The following is a 14,699-nucleotide window of genomic DNA, read 5'->3' as shown; positions in this document are numbered from 1 at the left end:
GACCTGAAATTATATTTGGGAGCATTGGTGCGAGTGCGAGAAACTGTTGTGCTCCGACTTGGTTTCATTCCTTTACCAAACTTTCGGTAGCCTAACTACTGAACAGACTGCTGGGAGCTGACACAGTGACAGGTTCGCCATTCTCTTTTTCTATTGTGAAAAAAAAAAAAGGTCTCCACAAACCGCTTTTGAAGAAATATAATATATTTCGTGCTACAGCGTACATTCTTTCAGATACAATTCTGGCGCCTCCGTGTCCATATACGTTACTGAACAACGCGGCATTCATCCACATCAGATGATAACTCAGCGGCAGAGTTCCACTCACACAGGGGTGTAATTTTCACTGGGGACATGCTTTTCAAAATCCTGTTTGTGTCCTCTCATATTTCAAATGGTTTTGTTATAATAATCTCTTTTATTGTAGAATGCACGCTCAGCGCCTGAGAGAGTCTCGCACGATCGTTAAAACAAAACCAAAAGTAAAACGCGGACGCGCATTCAAAAGCAATTTTAATATCCCGCGTTTAGAGAGCGACTCCTCAATGCGCGCAAATTAGGCTACATAAAATATCTAGGCAGTTATTAGTATGTGGGCTATAAAAATATATTGTGTAGTTGTCTATAGCTCTGTATCATGCTTGAAAAATTCGGTCTCTATTTGCACTTTGAATATTGAAAGAGTAGCCTACTTTGATCATGTGCTTGTAAAACATCTGCTGTCAGAATCAGCCATGAAGAATCAAGATCAGTGCATTACTAAAAAGAAATTGGGTGCGCCTACATTTTTTTTGGTGCTCCTAACTTTTTTTCACCTGCTAGGTGATTTTTTTTTCCGCCTTCTGTTTTAGAGACATGTTACAGGTCTTTGATAAAGATCTAATTGTTTTCCTTTTAGAAAAATGTTTTAGATTCACACTGTAAAACATGTATGTGTCAAAACTGTGATTAAAATCGAAATCGCAATACTGTTCAAGAAAATCATGATAGGTTTCTTTTGTCCATATCGCACAGCCCTATTCTAGAATAAATGTGAACATGCATTAATTCATCTCACTCACTAAAAAACAGATTCAGTGTTCTTCAAATTGAATAAAAACATTGAAATTCAAGCAAACCTGCAATAATTAAATGTTAAATAATACAAATATCCTTTATGTATTTAATCCCGTTTTATTAACCGATGTCTTTGCTGCCGACCTTCGATGATCCAATTCATCCATACTAATAAGCACAAATTACTCAAGATAATCGAACATTTGTTTTCCTTTTTTATTGCTGAAGAGTTGACATCGTTTCTTCTGCGGTCTACTGTACAGACGTCAATTACTTTTCTCTAAACCTGAGGCTTTTACTGTGAAAAGGCTTTTAAATTTGACAAAAATAGAAGTTTTTATATTAAAAACAAACAAGAAAACCCTGCCCAGATTTAAAAAGTAACGTAAATGTAACGTAACGCATTACTTTCCATAAAAAGTAACTAAGTAACGGAATTAGTTTCTTTTTTAGGGAGTAACTCAATATTGTAATGCGTTACTTTTAAAAGTAACTTCCCCCAACTCTGCCTGGAAATGTTCTAAAATTTCTGGAATGTTTCCAAAATCTACTGGAAATTTTCACATTTTTGCAACCCATGCAATAAAGAGCTCAAATACTCAAATATTAACATTAAAACCATTGCCACCATAATAAAGTGAAACAAAAGCACAGATTAAACATACACAATCACTCACACTCACATTAACATTCATTAGATATCGTGATTACATCTTTACACCATTGAAGAGCTAGACAAGACAAGCGATTGAGGTTAAACGAGAGTGTATACATGTTTAATTTTTTTAAGAAAATAACATTGTTTCGCTAGACAAGACCCTTATTCGTCAGCTGGGATCGGTTAGAGCTCTTTGACACTGCATTTAAACTGCACTATATGGAGAAAAATCTTGGAATGTTTCCCTCCAAAAATGTAATTTCTTTGCGACTGAAGAAAGAAAGACATGAACATCTTGGATGACAGGAAATGTTCATTCTGGAAGTGGAGTAATCCTTTAATTGCATTGTAAAAGTGGTTTCAGATCATATAAAACAGCTTATTTTATAGAAAATACAGCACTTGTTGCTGTTTAAACCACCAACACCAGGTTTAAAAAAACATAAGTGTTCATCTTGAGCATAATGGGGCCACATTTCCTTCTGCAATCGTACAATCAAACGTAATCTCATTCCCACACTCCTCCTGAGCATTACCTGCAGCAGGAACACATTTCATTACCACGCAACAAGAAAACAACGTCCCCATGCTGCACAAACACAACATCAATACTACTGAACTACTCCTCTATCAGATCAGCTAATTGATACAATAATTGCTTTTAATGGTTTTGGAATTAACGGCGTTTTAACACAACTGATTTGAATGTTTCTGGACAAATACATGGCTTGGAATTAGAGCGTTTGCTGCTTGTTTTGAGGCTGACTTACAGCTTGAACACTAAGGGCTGATTAAATGGCTCTGAGGTGTGTGATGAAGGACGGTGGATCTCAGGTGCGTCCGTCCTGCGCTGCAGTACATGTGTTCAGCAGAGCTCATACATCACTAGTGCTCTATTAATATCAGCCGCTGACAGATACAGGCCATAGAGGAACACCATGAACAATACTGCTGATAAGAGCACTTATAATGCTGGAAGACATCTCTCACACAGATACACAAACACACACATCTAGACAGAAAACTCACTTTCCTCTCTCTGCCTCAACTGCTAAACACATGATTTCAACCTAAATGACAGACAAATAACACACATCAGCTGCCATCATCACTTCTTACACCCTCATGACACATTCAGATCAGTTTTGACCCGGAAGAGATATTAACATTTCTTAAAAAAAATAAAAAAACCTGCATAGTTTTTAGTAAAAGAACAAACCTTTGCAGACCCTCAAAACGTTTTGTGTGTGTGTGGTTTTTAAGAGATTTAAGAGATATAACTATTAAAAAGAGAAAAATTTTCACGTTCAGGTCCAGGTATTACAGTATTAAATACTGTTAGATGACAAAAATGTTAAAAGCACATTTTGGCTATTTAATTTATGCAATGGTGAAAAAAAACAAAAGGCAAAATACATGAGGGAAAAAACACGAAAAATTTTGTTGTTTTGTTTTTGGTCATCTCTAGTTTATATTCATTTCACAGAGTTCAATGATATATTCAAAATTTCACATCAATATTAAAAAAGAATATTTGTATTGATTTGTGTGTGTGTGTGTGTGTGTGTGTGTGTGTGGTCCATGTGTAATTTAAAATGTCAAAGATTTACCTTTTTTTCCACATTCACTCATTAATGAGAAGTGCCTTATACAATTAGCTGAAAAACATTAAGTTATGTTTTAAAACCAGTCTTAAAGGTTGTATCAGCGATTTCTAGCCTGAAACATAAAGTGTCAAATTCAGCTGACCTTTCATCACGATCCGCTCGCTGCCTGCCCCATAAATTGTCTGTGAAAAAAACGCGTCTCTCTGGTCAGCCTAGGGTCCGAGATATGCCAAAAAAAACAATCGGCACTACCAACCTTTCCACAGATAAACAAACAGTGTTCCAACCATCCTTGCACCAGTAGGAAAGTCCACAACACCAACCCCCTGACGCTGATTGGTTGGAACACTGTTTGTTTATCTGTGGAAAGGTTGGTAGTGCCGATTGTTTTTTTGGCATATCTCGGACCCTAGGCTGACCAGAGAGACGCGTTTTTTTCACAGACAATTTATGGGACAAGCAGCGAGCGGATCGTGAAGAAAGGTCAGCTGAAATTGACACTTTATGTTTTAGGCTAGAAATCGCTGATACAACCTTTAAGTACCATTAGTGGCAATAACCAAAAATGCATTGTATGGGTCAAAATGATCAATTTTTCTTTTATGCCAAAAATCATTAGGATATTAAGATCATGTTCCATGAAGATATTTTGTAAATTTCCTACCGTAAATATATCAAAACTTAATTTTTGATTAGTAATATGCATTGCTAAGAAGTTCAATTGGACAACTTTAAAGGTGATTTTCTCAATATTTTGATTTTTTTTTTTGCACCCTCAGATTGCAGATTTTCAAATAGTTGTATCTCAGCCAAATATTGTCCAAACAAACCATACGTCAATGGAAAGATTATTTATTCAGCTTTCAGATGATAAATCTCAGGTCACTGCACACCGAGTCCAAAAGTTTTGCAGGGTAAAAAATAAATACAACCTCACGTTGTATCAATCATGTTTACACACTGCCTCTAGAATTTTTGTCCATCATAAAAAAAAATCAGATCAGGTTAAATTTTCTGCGTTTTCACATCCACAGCAAGCATTTTGATAGGAAAGGATGACGAATACCAAAAAACCTGAAAAAATACATATGAAAATTTCATACATAGCATGCAATGACCTTTATCACTGGTTTTGTGGTCCAGTGTCACAAATAAGTTCAAGTTCAAATTCAAGTAAATTCCACATCAGTATGCAGATTCTAAATGCATTATGAGTGTTAAACGGCTTGTGTTTGAGAGCAGGTTTTGTCCCGATGCATTAGACCAGGGGTGTCAAACTCAGTTACTGGAGGACCACAGCCTTGTAGAGTTTAGTTGCAACCCTACTCCAACACACAAACCATGTAGCTTTTAAATAAGGCTTAAGGAGTTGGTTAGCTGGCCCTACTTAAGAGTTAAATCTAAACTCTGCAAGACTGTGGTCCTCCAGGAACTGAGTTTGACACCCGTGCATCACACACTGTAAGACAGCGTTCTGATCAAGCCACATACACTACTACATCACTATTGAGTGCACTTGACAGCGGCAGACTCTTATTTACCGCACCGGGTTCAACTCATCCACTCGAACAAGAATGTGATTCAAGTGTCTTTCTGCTGTCAGATCTTGACTGAGTTTTATCAAGTAAACATGAGAATATCTGTAATACTTATGAACACTTATTGAACTGAAGCATCTCAAATCTGATCAGAATCTTTTGAGTAATGTTTCCAGAAGCTTTACTTTCACTGTTCCTCCATGGAGGAATGATCTTTCTAAGCCTCCAAAACATCACATCTTTTGAGGTGTGTTTGTTCATCTCTTAATCATTATTGGATTGCATTGCATTATGTTTAAAACATTTCAATCGCATCTTACTAAGACATATTACTGGAGATAATACGAACACTCATATTTACATCATATTATGTCAGTATCTGCTGTACTGTTATAAACATCTCATTGATTCACATTACAAGCCTCAAAATTTCATCATATCAATATCAGCATCTGCACCAGATTCATATTTCTGCTCAGATTGAGTCTCTGAATAAAACTGAGCTCCATATTTTCATTCTATCAGACTATATGAGCCTGATGCATCAAATATGACACAAAACAAAAAGCACATGTGCAAACTTTTTATTAAATTTAGCCATTTTGTCTAAACGTTCAATAACCTTCAGCATTTCAAAAAACATTTTTGGACTATTATTTCATATGTCAGGCTTTGCAGGGTAAAAATGCAAACTGTAAACTTGTTTTTATCTGAAATGTTTCAAAATCCAAATGCGGTTTGCCAAATCTCAGTGGAAACCTCATAATGGAGGTCAAAAGGCAAGCCAAAAGCATTACAGACTGGTTTGGTTTGCACTATTTACATTACAACTGCACTGTTCTCCAATACTGTATAATTTATTAACTGCATGAAAATTTATGAAAAACAGGCTGAAACTTGGAAAAACTTCATGTCAGTGTGATTGAAGCATCTGTGATCGAATATGACAGCACTCTGTGTCACATATGACCATATAAACACACACACAAACAATTGTGACCACACAGAAATCATATTAACAGTTATGTCTGTAGATAAAGCATTGTGAGCACCTGTCATCATCTCTGACTGAAGCCCTCAATGACAACAGCTAGCATGTTAGCTCTGCTGCTAACACACAGTCAGTAATAACACACATCTGACAGCGGCTGTGGTAAACCTCTATGAAGCCCACATGCCATCTCAAAGAGAGGTCTGCTAATTCAGATCATTAGATATTCAAAGTGACTGCGTTCATGTGACATGTCAATCAATTCAAACCACAGGCCTCATCTGTGGAGTCCAGTCACAGAAACCGGCGCCCGATTCAATGAAAGACACTCGGAGAATTCATTTACAGAAGCAGTGAAACCAAAAATGAACTAGTCCGAGCTTTTCTGACTATATACAGGACTAGTCCAGTCAGCTTATGCATTTAAACCAGCTGTCTGAGGAGTTAACTAACCAGCTAATCCAGCTACCGCGTTAGCAGACGCGCTAATGAACCGCTGCTGCGGCATTTGGCCATTTCTCAACATCATACTAAAAACAACAAGTATAGACATATTCTTACCGGTTCCGTTACAGTGTGTCGATTGTGGACGGTAATTGTTATATTTTGGGAGTGTTTGCTGTCATTTAATGTAGAAACATTAGGACTCACAGGCTGAGAGAGCGACCGCTGAAGAGAGCGGCGTGGAGCGTTTTGATTGACAGACAGCGAGGTTGGACCAATCACAGCGGTCTAATTGCGATCGCGAGCCAATCGCTTCACAGCGTTGACCTGAGAGGCGGGTGCTAAAGATAAGAGCTCTATAAATACCAAGATGAGATGCGCTCGTGTTTATATATGTGACCCTAGACCACAAAACCAGTTATAAGTGGTTATTTTTTGGAAATTGAGAAGATTTAAACATAAAAAGCTGAATAAATAAGCTTTCCATTGATGTATGGTTTTTAGGATAGGATAATATTTGGATGAGATACAACTATTTGAAAAAATGCAAGCCGAGGAAAATGAAAATGCGAAAAAAAAAATCAAAATATTGAGAAAATGGCCTTTAAAGTTGTCCAAATGAACTTCTTGGCAATGCATATTACTAATTAGGAATTACTTTTTGATGTGTTGGAATGCAAAATTTAAACAAACCTTCAAAATATAGATACAGGCATAAAACTGTATTGGCGTATTTAAAGATATAGCCTGGAATTGAAATGTATAGATGCAAATGGATAAAGTGCAATAAAAGAAACACTTAAATGTGACCCTGGACCACAAAACCATCATCTGAAAGCTGAATAAATAAGCTTTCCATTGATGTATGGTTTGTAATTATAGGATAATATTTGAGATTTGATAGTTGAGATACAACTGTTTGAAAATATTCAATCTGAGGGTGCGAAGAAATCTAAATATTGAGAAAATGGCCTTTAAAGTTGTCTAAATGAAGTTCTTAGCAATGCATATTACTAATCAAAAATTAAGTTTTGATAAATTTACAGTAGGAAATTTACAAAATATCTTCATAGAACATGATCCTAATGATTTTTGACATAAAAGAAAAATGGATAATTTTGACCCATGCAATGTATTTTTGGCTATTGCTACAAATATACCCATGCTACTTAAGATTTAAGGTCAGGTATGTATATGGCTAAAAGCTAATGACAAACAAATCTAATATATATATATATATAATATCACCATACCACCCCAGTTGATTGATTGCATTCAAAAGTGCAAATATTTTTTGTAATACAAGTTTTCTGAAATATCTAATTAAATATGTACAAATTTGCTTAGTCCAGAACAGAAATCTGAATACAGGTTCAAAGTTCTTTTTTTTTTGTTTGTTTGTTTTTTAGAATATTTTGTTGAAATATTCAAGGTTTTCCCAGAGGGGATTTCTGTTTTCATCACTCCATAAATCAGAAAATACTGTAATCAGACCAAAAACAAAGTATCACAGCTTTTAATAATACAATGTTGTATAAATCAGTTTGAATGAAATATGTACAAGCCTTCAAAATATAGATACAGGAATAAAACTGTATTGGCGTATTTAAAGATATAGCCTGGAATGGAATCCTATGGACGCAAATGGATAAAGTGCAATAAAAGAAACACTTAAATGTGACCCTGGACCACAAAACCATCATCTGAAAGCTGAATAAATAAGCTTTCCATTGATGTATGGTTTGTAATTATAGGATAATATTTGAGATTTGATAGTTGAGATACAACTATTTGAAAATATTCAATCTAATGGTGCGAAGAAATCTAAATATTGAGAAAATGGCCTTTAAAGTTGTCTAAATGAAGTTCTTAGCAATGCATATTACTAATCAAAAATTAAGTTTTGATACATTTACAGTAGGAAATTTACAAAATATCTTCATAGTACATGATCCTAATGATTTTTGACATAAAAGAAAAATGGATAATTTTGACCCATACAATGTATTTTTGGCTATTGCTACAAATATACCCATACTACTTAAGATTTAAGGTCAGGTATGTACAGTATATGGCTAAAAGCTAATGACAAACAAATCTAATATATATATATAATATCACCATAAATCCCCAGTTGATTGATTGCATTCAAAAGTTGCAAATATGTTTTGTAATACAAGTTTTCTGAAATATCTAAATATGTACAAATTTGCTTAGTCCAGAACAGAAATCTGAATACAGGTTCAAAGTTCTTTTGTTTGTTTGTTTGTTTGTTTGTTTGTTTGTTTTTTAGAATATTTTGTTGAAATATTCAAGGTTTTCCCAGAGGGGATTTCTGTTTTCATCACTCCATAAATCAGAAAATACTGTAATCAGACCAAAAACAAAGTATCACAGCTTTTAATAATACAATGTTGTATAAATCAGTTTGAATGAAATATGTACAAGCCTTCAAAATATAGATACAGGAATAAAACTGTTTTGACGTATTTAAAGATATAGCCTGGAATGGAATCCTGCAGACGCAAATAGATAAAGTGCAATAAAAGAAACACTTAAATGTGACCCTGGACCAAAAAGGGTTAAGGGTTATTGATATTTACATCATCTGAAAGCTGAATAGATATTCTTTCCATTGATGTATTCTTAGGATAGGACAATATTTGGTCAAGATACAACTATTTGAAAATCTGGAATCTGAGGGGGCAAAAATCTAAATATTGAGAAAATCGCCTTTAAAGTTGTCCAAATGAAGTTCTTAGAAATGCATATTACCACAAAAAAATTAAGTTTGGATATATTTAGGGTAAGAAATGTACAAAATATCTTAATGGAACATGATCTTAATATCCTAATGATTTTTGGCATTAAAGAAGAAAAATCGATAATCGATACAATGCTATTTCTACAAATATACCCGTCCTACATAAGACTGGTTTTGTGGTTCAGGGTCACACAGAGTGTTTTCTTTCCACTAGTCTAAAAAAACATGCTATGAAAAGCCAAATAACACAAAATCTCAAAATTTACAAGTGTAAAAAGTTTTCCCCAGATTCAACTTAAAAAACCTAAGTTCAGGACTGCCTTAAAATTTTAAGTTAAATCAGCTTAAAACAACAAAAAAAGTCATTTAAACTTAAAATAAGTTGATTCAACTTGTGAGTTGAAATGACTTAAGTTGATTGAACTTAAAACTTTAAGGCAGCTGCTAAACTTAAGATTTGAAGTGTACTTGTCTGTAATGTGTTATATGAAGTGGAACTTTACTCATTCACATTTGTATGCATATTTATGGATTTTATCCAAATGCGATGGTTTTTTAAAAATGCACATATACATCTACATTCATCCTTTGTTTATCAGAAACTAGTGTTGGTTATGAATCACTAAATATTAAATGATATTGTTGGTTTTGGATGACGAAGCTTCATTCATACTACAGTGAATATTATCAGCAATATGTTTGTCTTTGATAGGTTGAAGGCATGCAGTGAGTAAATCCCTGTTTGAATTGAACATTTCCAATGTTTATTTGTTAGCTGACTTATTAAGGCACATAGGCTAGAAAATAAACAGGGCCTGTTTTTCGCTGTTCAAGCTCCATATCAAGCCCTAAAAAAGAAATTTGAGCAGTTTAGTCATTGTTTATGTTGTCCTCCCTCCATTTGCTCCATTTACAGGTGGATCTTGAGATCAGAACAGCACTAATGACTGCAGCCTTGATCTGTGGAAACGCTTTCAGAGTCAAATCCATTTCGGCGGATCCGCCGGCACGACACGGTTCGGACCCGAGCGCGGCGGAGAGCACTTCCAGACGACCCCGCGACCTCCTTCTTTTGTCCCTCTGCGGGCCCGGCGGAGAAAGCTGTAATTCAGCGAGGGCAGCCTCTGCGTCCCAGCCTTCTCTCTAAACTGATTGATACCTTTGAGAAGTCACTTGCTGACGTTCATGCTCCTGTGAAGAGACGCTGTTAGTTTTATATAACGCTGTGTGGGAGGCCGGTGACGAGCCCATCCAGTGCATACGGCTCTGCTGGGTGATGTGTGGGCAGCGCTTTTAACAAATGGATACTGGCTCACACTCAGGTTATGGGGGAGTACAGGAATGAAATTATGTAAATACCCTCCAAAGTAGTGACACACAACGGATACGGATACGTGTGCGCTCAAACGGAGCTGGAAATATCTATTGATTTGTGTATTTGCTGATTATTTGTGTGTGGGTCTGCTCTTAATTTGGAATGGCAAATTCAGAAAATGTAGCTGAATTTAAAACTGAGATCAAATAAGAGTGTTGCTTCCACTTTAATATTTAGTTCAGACAGCAGCACTTCAATGGATTTCTGGAGTATTGGCTGAGAAAAGAGAAAAGCAGCTCCTATTAAACCCAAACGCTGATCACACAAACGCTCTGGGAAACTCTGTCTGTTGTGCTTTATCATTTATGAATCTGATCAAATTAATTATATCCCACTGCTGCTACACTTTAACTATGGAATACCAGTTTGTATTCTGCTTAAAAACTGGCTTCAGTTTCTGTGTTGCGGGTCAAACTGACCCACATTGGTTTCCACGCAATTTGGCAAAAATTGGCATTATGAAAGTACGAAAGTCAGAGATTAAAAATCTAAAATATGAGAGGAATTTAAATGATCCTGTTCCTTCTGTTTATAGTGTTAGGGTTTAATTTGACCCACAGGTTATTGTTGATTGGACAATATTTGGCCGAGATACAACTATTTTAATATATCTGAAATCTGAGGGTGCAAAAAATCAAAATATTGAGAAAATTGCTTTTAAAGTTGTCCAAATGAAGCTCTTAGCAATGCATATTACTACTCAAAAAGTACATTTTGGTATATTCACGGTAGGAAATTTACAAAATATCTTCATGGAACACGATCTTAATATCCTAATGATTTTTGGCATAAAAGTAAAATCCTGATTCTGTTCCTTCGATGTTTATAGTGTTAGGGTTCAATTTGACCCACACAGTTTATCGTTGCTGCACAAACACAAAATAAAGATTTAGATTTGTTTTGTCTTGACTTGCACACTGATATATTAATAGTATAAATAGCATCTTACATTATTTGTACTAAGTGTAAGTATTGCATGCTATTTGTACTTCCTGTCTTTAAATGTCTTTTCTAAAAGCCGTGTGACGGTGAAATTAGTTTTTAACACTTCTGTGACTGTGAAACTCAACTAGATGAGTTTTTTTTTTTTTTTTTTTTTGATAAATCTGGACAATTTTTGTCATTTTTGTCTTCCCAAAACACATCAATGTGTTGAAACTTTGCATGCACATTCATAGCCCTAAATGAGAAATATCCACCAAATTTCAAGAAGAAAGAAATAGTTTAACCAGTATTTTGAGCAGTTTAAAAATCGAGCGTTGGTCAAATTGACCCCAGCACAACAATTGTGATTGTCTGTATTTATTGTTTATATTTCCATATTTATGACCTTGGAGCACAAAACCAGTCTTAAGTAGCATGGGTATATTTGTAGCAATAGTTAAAATTATTGATTTTTCTTTGATGCCAAAAATCATTAGGATATTAAGTAAAGATGCATGAAGATATTTTGTCAATTTCCCACTGTAAATCAATCAAAATGTAATTTTTGATTAGTAATATGCAAGGCTAAGAACTTAATTTGTACAACTTTAAAGGCGATTTTCTTGATATTTAGATTTCTTTTTTTTTTTTTGCACCCTCAGATTCCAGATTTTCAAATAGTTGTCTCTCGGCCAAATATTGTCCTAACAAACCATTACATCAAATGAGGAAAGTTATGTTTCTTATCCATTGTCATGCAACAATAACATCCTTTTAACATCCAAAATGTTTTTTATAGTGGTAAAAGATTCTTCACATTAATAATGGTTATTTTAAGAACTGACCACTAAAAGGTTTTTATTGAGTTGCTACTTGTACTTCCTCTGTCTTTAAATGAGTGAAAAATGAGTTTTTCACACTTCTGTTGAGTGCTGAAACTGTCTAGTAATTGAGATCCAAAAACAACCTTTGACACATTTTTGTGACTGTGAAACTCAACTAGATGAAGAAACAGTTTTTTTTTTTTTTTTTTGATGAATCTAGACAGTTTTTTTTTTCATTTTTGTCTTTCCAAAACACATCAATGTGTTGAAACTTTGCATGCACATTCATGGGAATAAATTAGAAATTAGAAAAAAATAGTTTAACTAGTATTTCAATCAGTTAAAAAATCGAACGTTGGTCAAATTGACCCCAGCACAACAAAACTGTCAGTTTCACCTGTGATCATCTGTATTTATTGTCTGTATTTACACATTTGTGTCCCTGGAGCACAAAACCAATCTTAAGAGTCACAGGTATATTTGTAACAATAGTCAAAAATACATTACATGGGTCAAAATTATAAATTTTTCTTGTATGCCAAAAATCATTAGGATTTTAAGATCATGTTACAAAAAGATACTGTGTAAATTTCCTACCGTAAATATATCAAATTTAAATTTTGATTAGTAATATGCATTGCTAAGAACTACATTTGGACAACTTTAAATACGTTTTTCTCAATATTTAGATTTTTTGCACCCTCAGATTGCAGATTTTCAAACAGCTGTATCTCAGCCACATTTTATCCTATCTTAACAAACCATACATCAACTGAAGAAAGTGATGTTTTTATCCATTGCATTGTCATGCAACAATAAAGTTGACTTTGCTTTTGATGTAAGCTGTAAACCAAGTCTTGAGGACATAAATATTTTAAACTGAATTGTGTTTTATCAAAATATTGCCATTTACTGCCACTGATTGCTCCATGATGAACCTTTAACATCTACAATGTTCTTTATAGTGGTAAAAGGTTCTTCACATTAATATTAAATGGTTCTCTTAAGAAGGTTTTTGGAGAACCCAATGGCATTGCATTGAAAACCTCCTGTTGGAATGTTTATTTTTAAGAGTGCACTTGACACTAGACTTATTAATGAAAGATGACACAATATAACTGTTTCCATCAACATATGTTTGCATATCAACACCTCATTATAATAAAGTAGCATTTAATCCACTGCACTCTGAATGCAAGTAAATGTATTCAGAGGTGCTGAAACCACCAGCGCGTGGTGTTTCTTTAGTCAAGCGGCGTGTAAATGTAAAAGCTGTGAATGATTCGGTGTCAGAGGACCTTCTCCTCGTGTCACGGCCTGCTTGATCCTCTACAGAGCGCGTCAGCATCAGAATTATAATTCAGGTATTGTCTCGCATTCAGCCGCTTGAACGGCAGCCACCGAAGAAAGCAGAACAATACAGCCATCAACGGGACGTGACAGCGCTGGGCTTATCTCTCCGGGACACACCGGTCAGCCAGCCGCTTTACGAGGCGCTCCAGACGGCCACGCGCGCGCCGTTATTCGCCCTGATCCTCCAATGACAGCGCAAATCCGCGGCGCGTCTCATGATCCCGAAACTTTCTGTTCTGATATACGATCAGCTCTGGAGGCTCGGCTGTGTGTGCGGAGATACAGACGCTCTCCTCCAGACAGGTTATTTATCTGTAAATTGATCGGCAGGACTTCGAGGGAGGAGGCCGCCGCTTGTGTCCTGCTGAAATTGGGAGGGCAGCTCGAGCTCGCAAACATTCAGCAGGGCTTTAGCGCTTCATAATGGACCAATTTTGCTCCCCTCGCGTCGCCCCAGATGGCTTTTCCCTGTATTATTCATCCTGCGAAAAATTTCCCTAGCTTATTGCTCCCCTGCAGCCGTATTTTACTGGCCAGTTGACCCGCGTCATTCATATTCATTTGGCCGTGCTGCTGGATCTCGCCCTCGGGGGGGTTTGTCTTCACACTGACCCCAGCGCTTATGTCGGATTTCTGAGCCGTTTCATTCAGGAGCGAGACGCAGCGGCGCTGGAAATGAGAGGAGGGATTTGTGGATTCCTGCTCCTGCTGCACTCTTTACAAATGTAATCTCTGTAGGAGAGATATCTACTCACACTGCACCCAGAACATACTGATATAAACATTACGTGAACACATCAGATGAGCACTAAGGTTCTTCATTAGCATTGATTAGAACCTTTGGAGGAAAGGTTGTTTATAGTGGAAAAGATCCTTTAGATGTTCTTCACACTCATTTAAAAAGGTTCTTTTAAGAACTGTGCACTGAAAGGAACCCAAAATGGTTCTTTTTTTTGGATGGGAACTTTATAATAGAAAAAAGCTTTTCAGATAGTTGTATCTCGGCCAAATATTGTCCCTACACACTCTTAAAAATGAAGGTGTTTCACGATGCCATAGAAGAACCTTTTTTGTCTAAATGGTTCCATAAGAAACTTTTAACTTTTAAAATATTGGCATTAATGTCTCCATGAAGAACCTTTAACATCCACAGTGTTCTTTATAG

At 35.7% G+C, this 14,699-nt stretch overlaps 1 protein-coding gene across 1 annotated transcript in view; it reads right to left on the bottom strand.

Annotated features, from left to right (window-relative positions):
- LOC141340513 (R3H domain-containing protein 1-like) overlaps positions 1-6,535 on the bottom strand; it is a 70,724-nt gene extending 64,189 nt beyond the window's left edge. Inside the window, exon 1 of the mRNA XM_073845512.1 lies at positions 6,412-6,535. The gene's annotated coding sequence lies outside the window, so the exon portion shown is untranslated. The remainder of the gene's footprint in view (positions 1-6,411) is intronic.
- Between the last annotated feature and the right edge of the window lie 8,164 nt (positions 6,536-14,699).

The sequence above is a fragment of the Garra rufa genome, chromosome 8 (assembly GCF_049309525.1).
Source record: "Garra rufa chromosome 8, GarRuf1.0, whole genome shotgun sequence".
NCBI classification, from domain to species: domain Eukaryota; kingdom Metazoa; phylum Chordata; class Actinopteri; order Cypriniformes; family Cyprinidae; genus Garra; species Garra rufa.
This window is presented reverse-complemented; position numbering and strand designations above follow the sequence as displayed.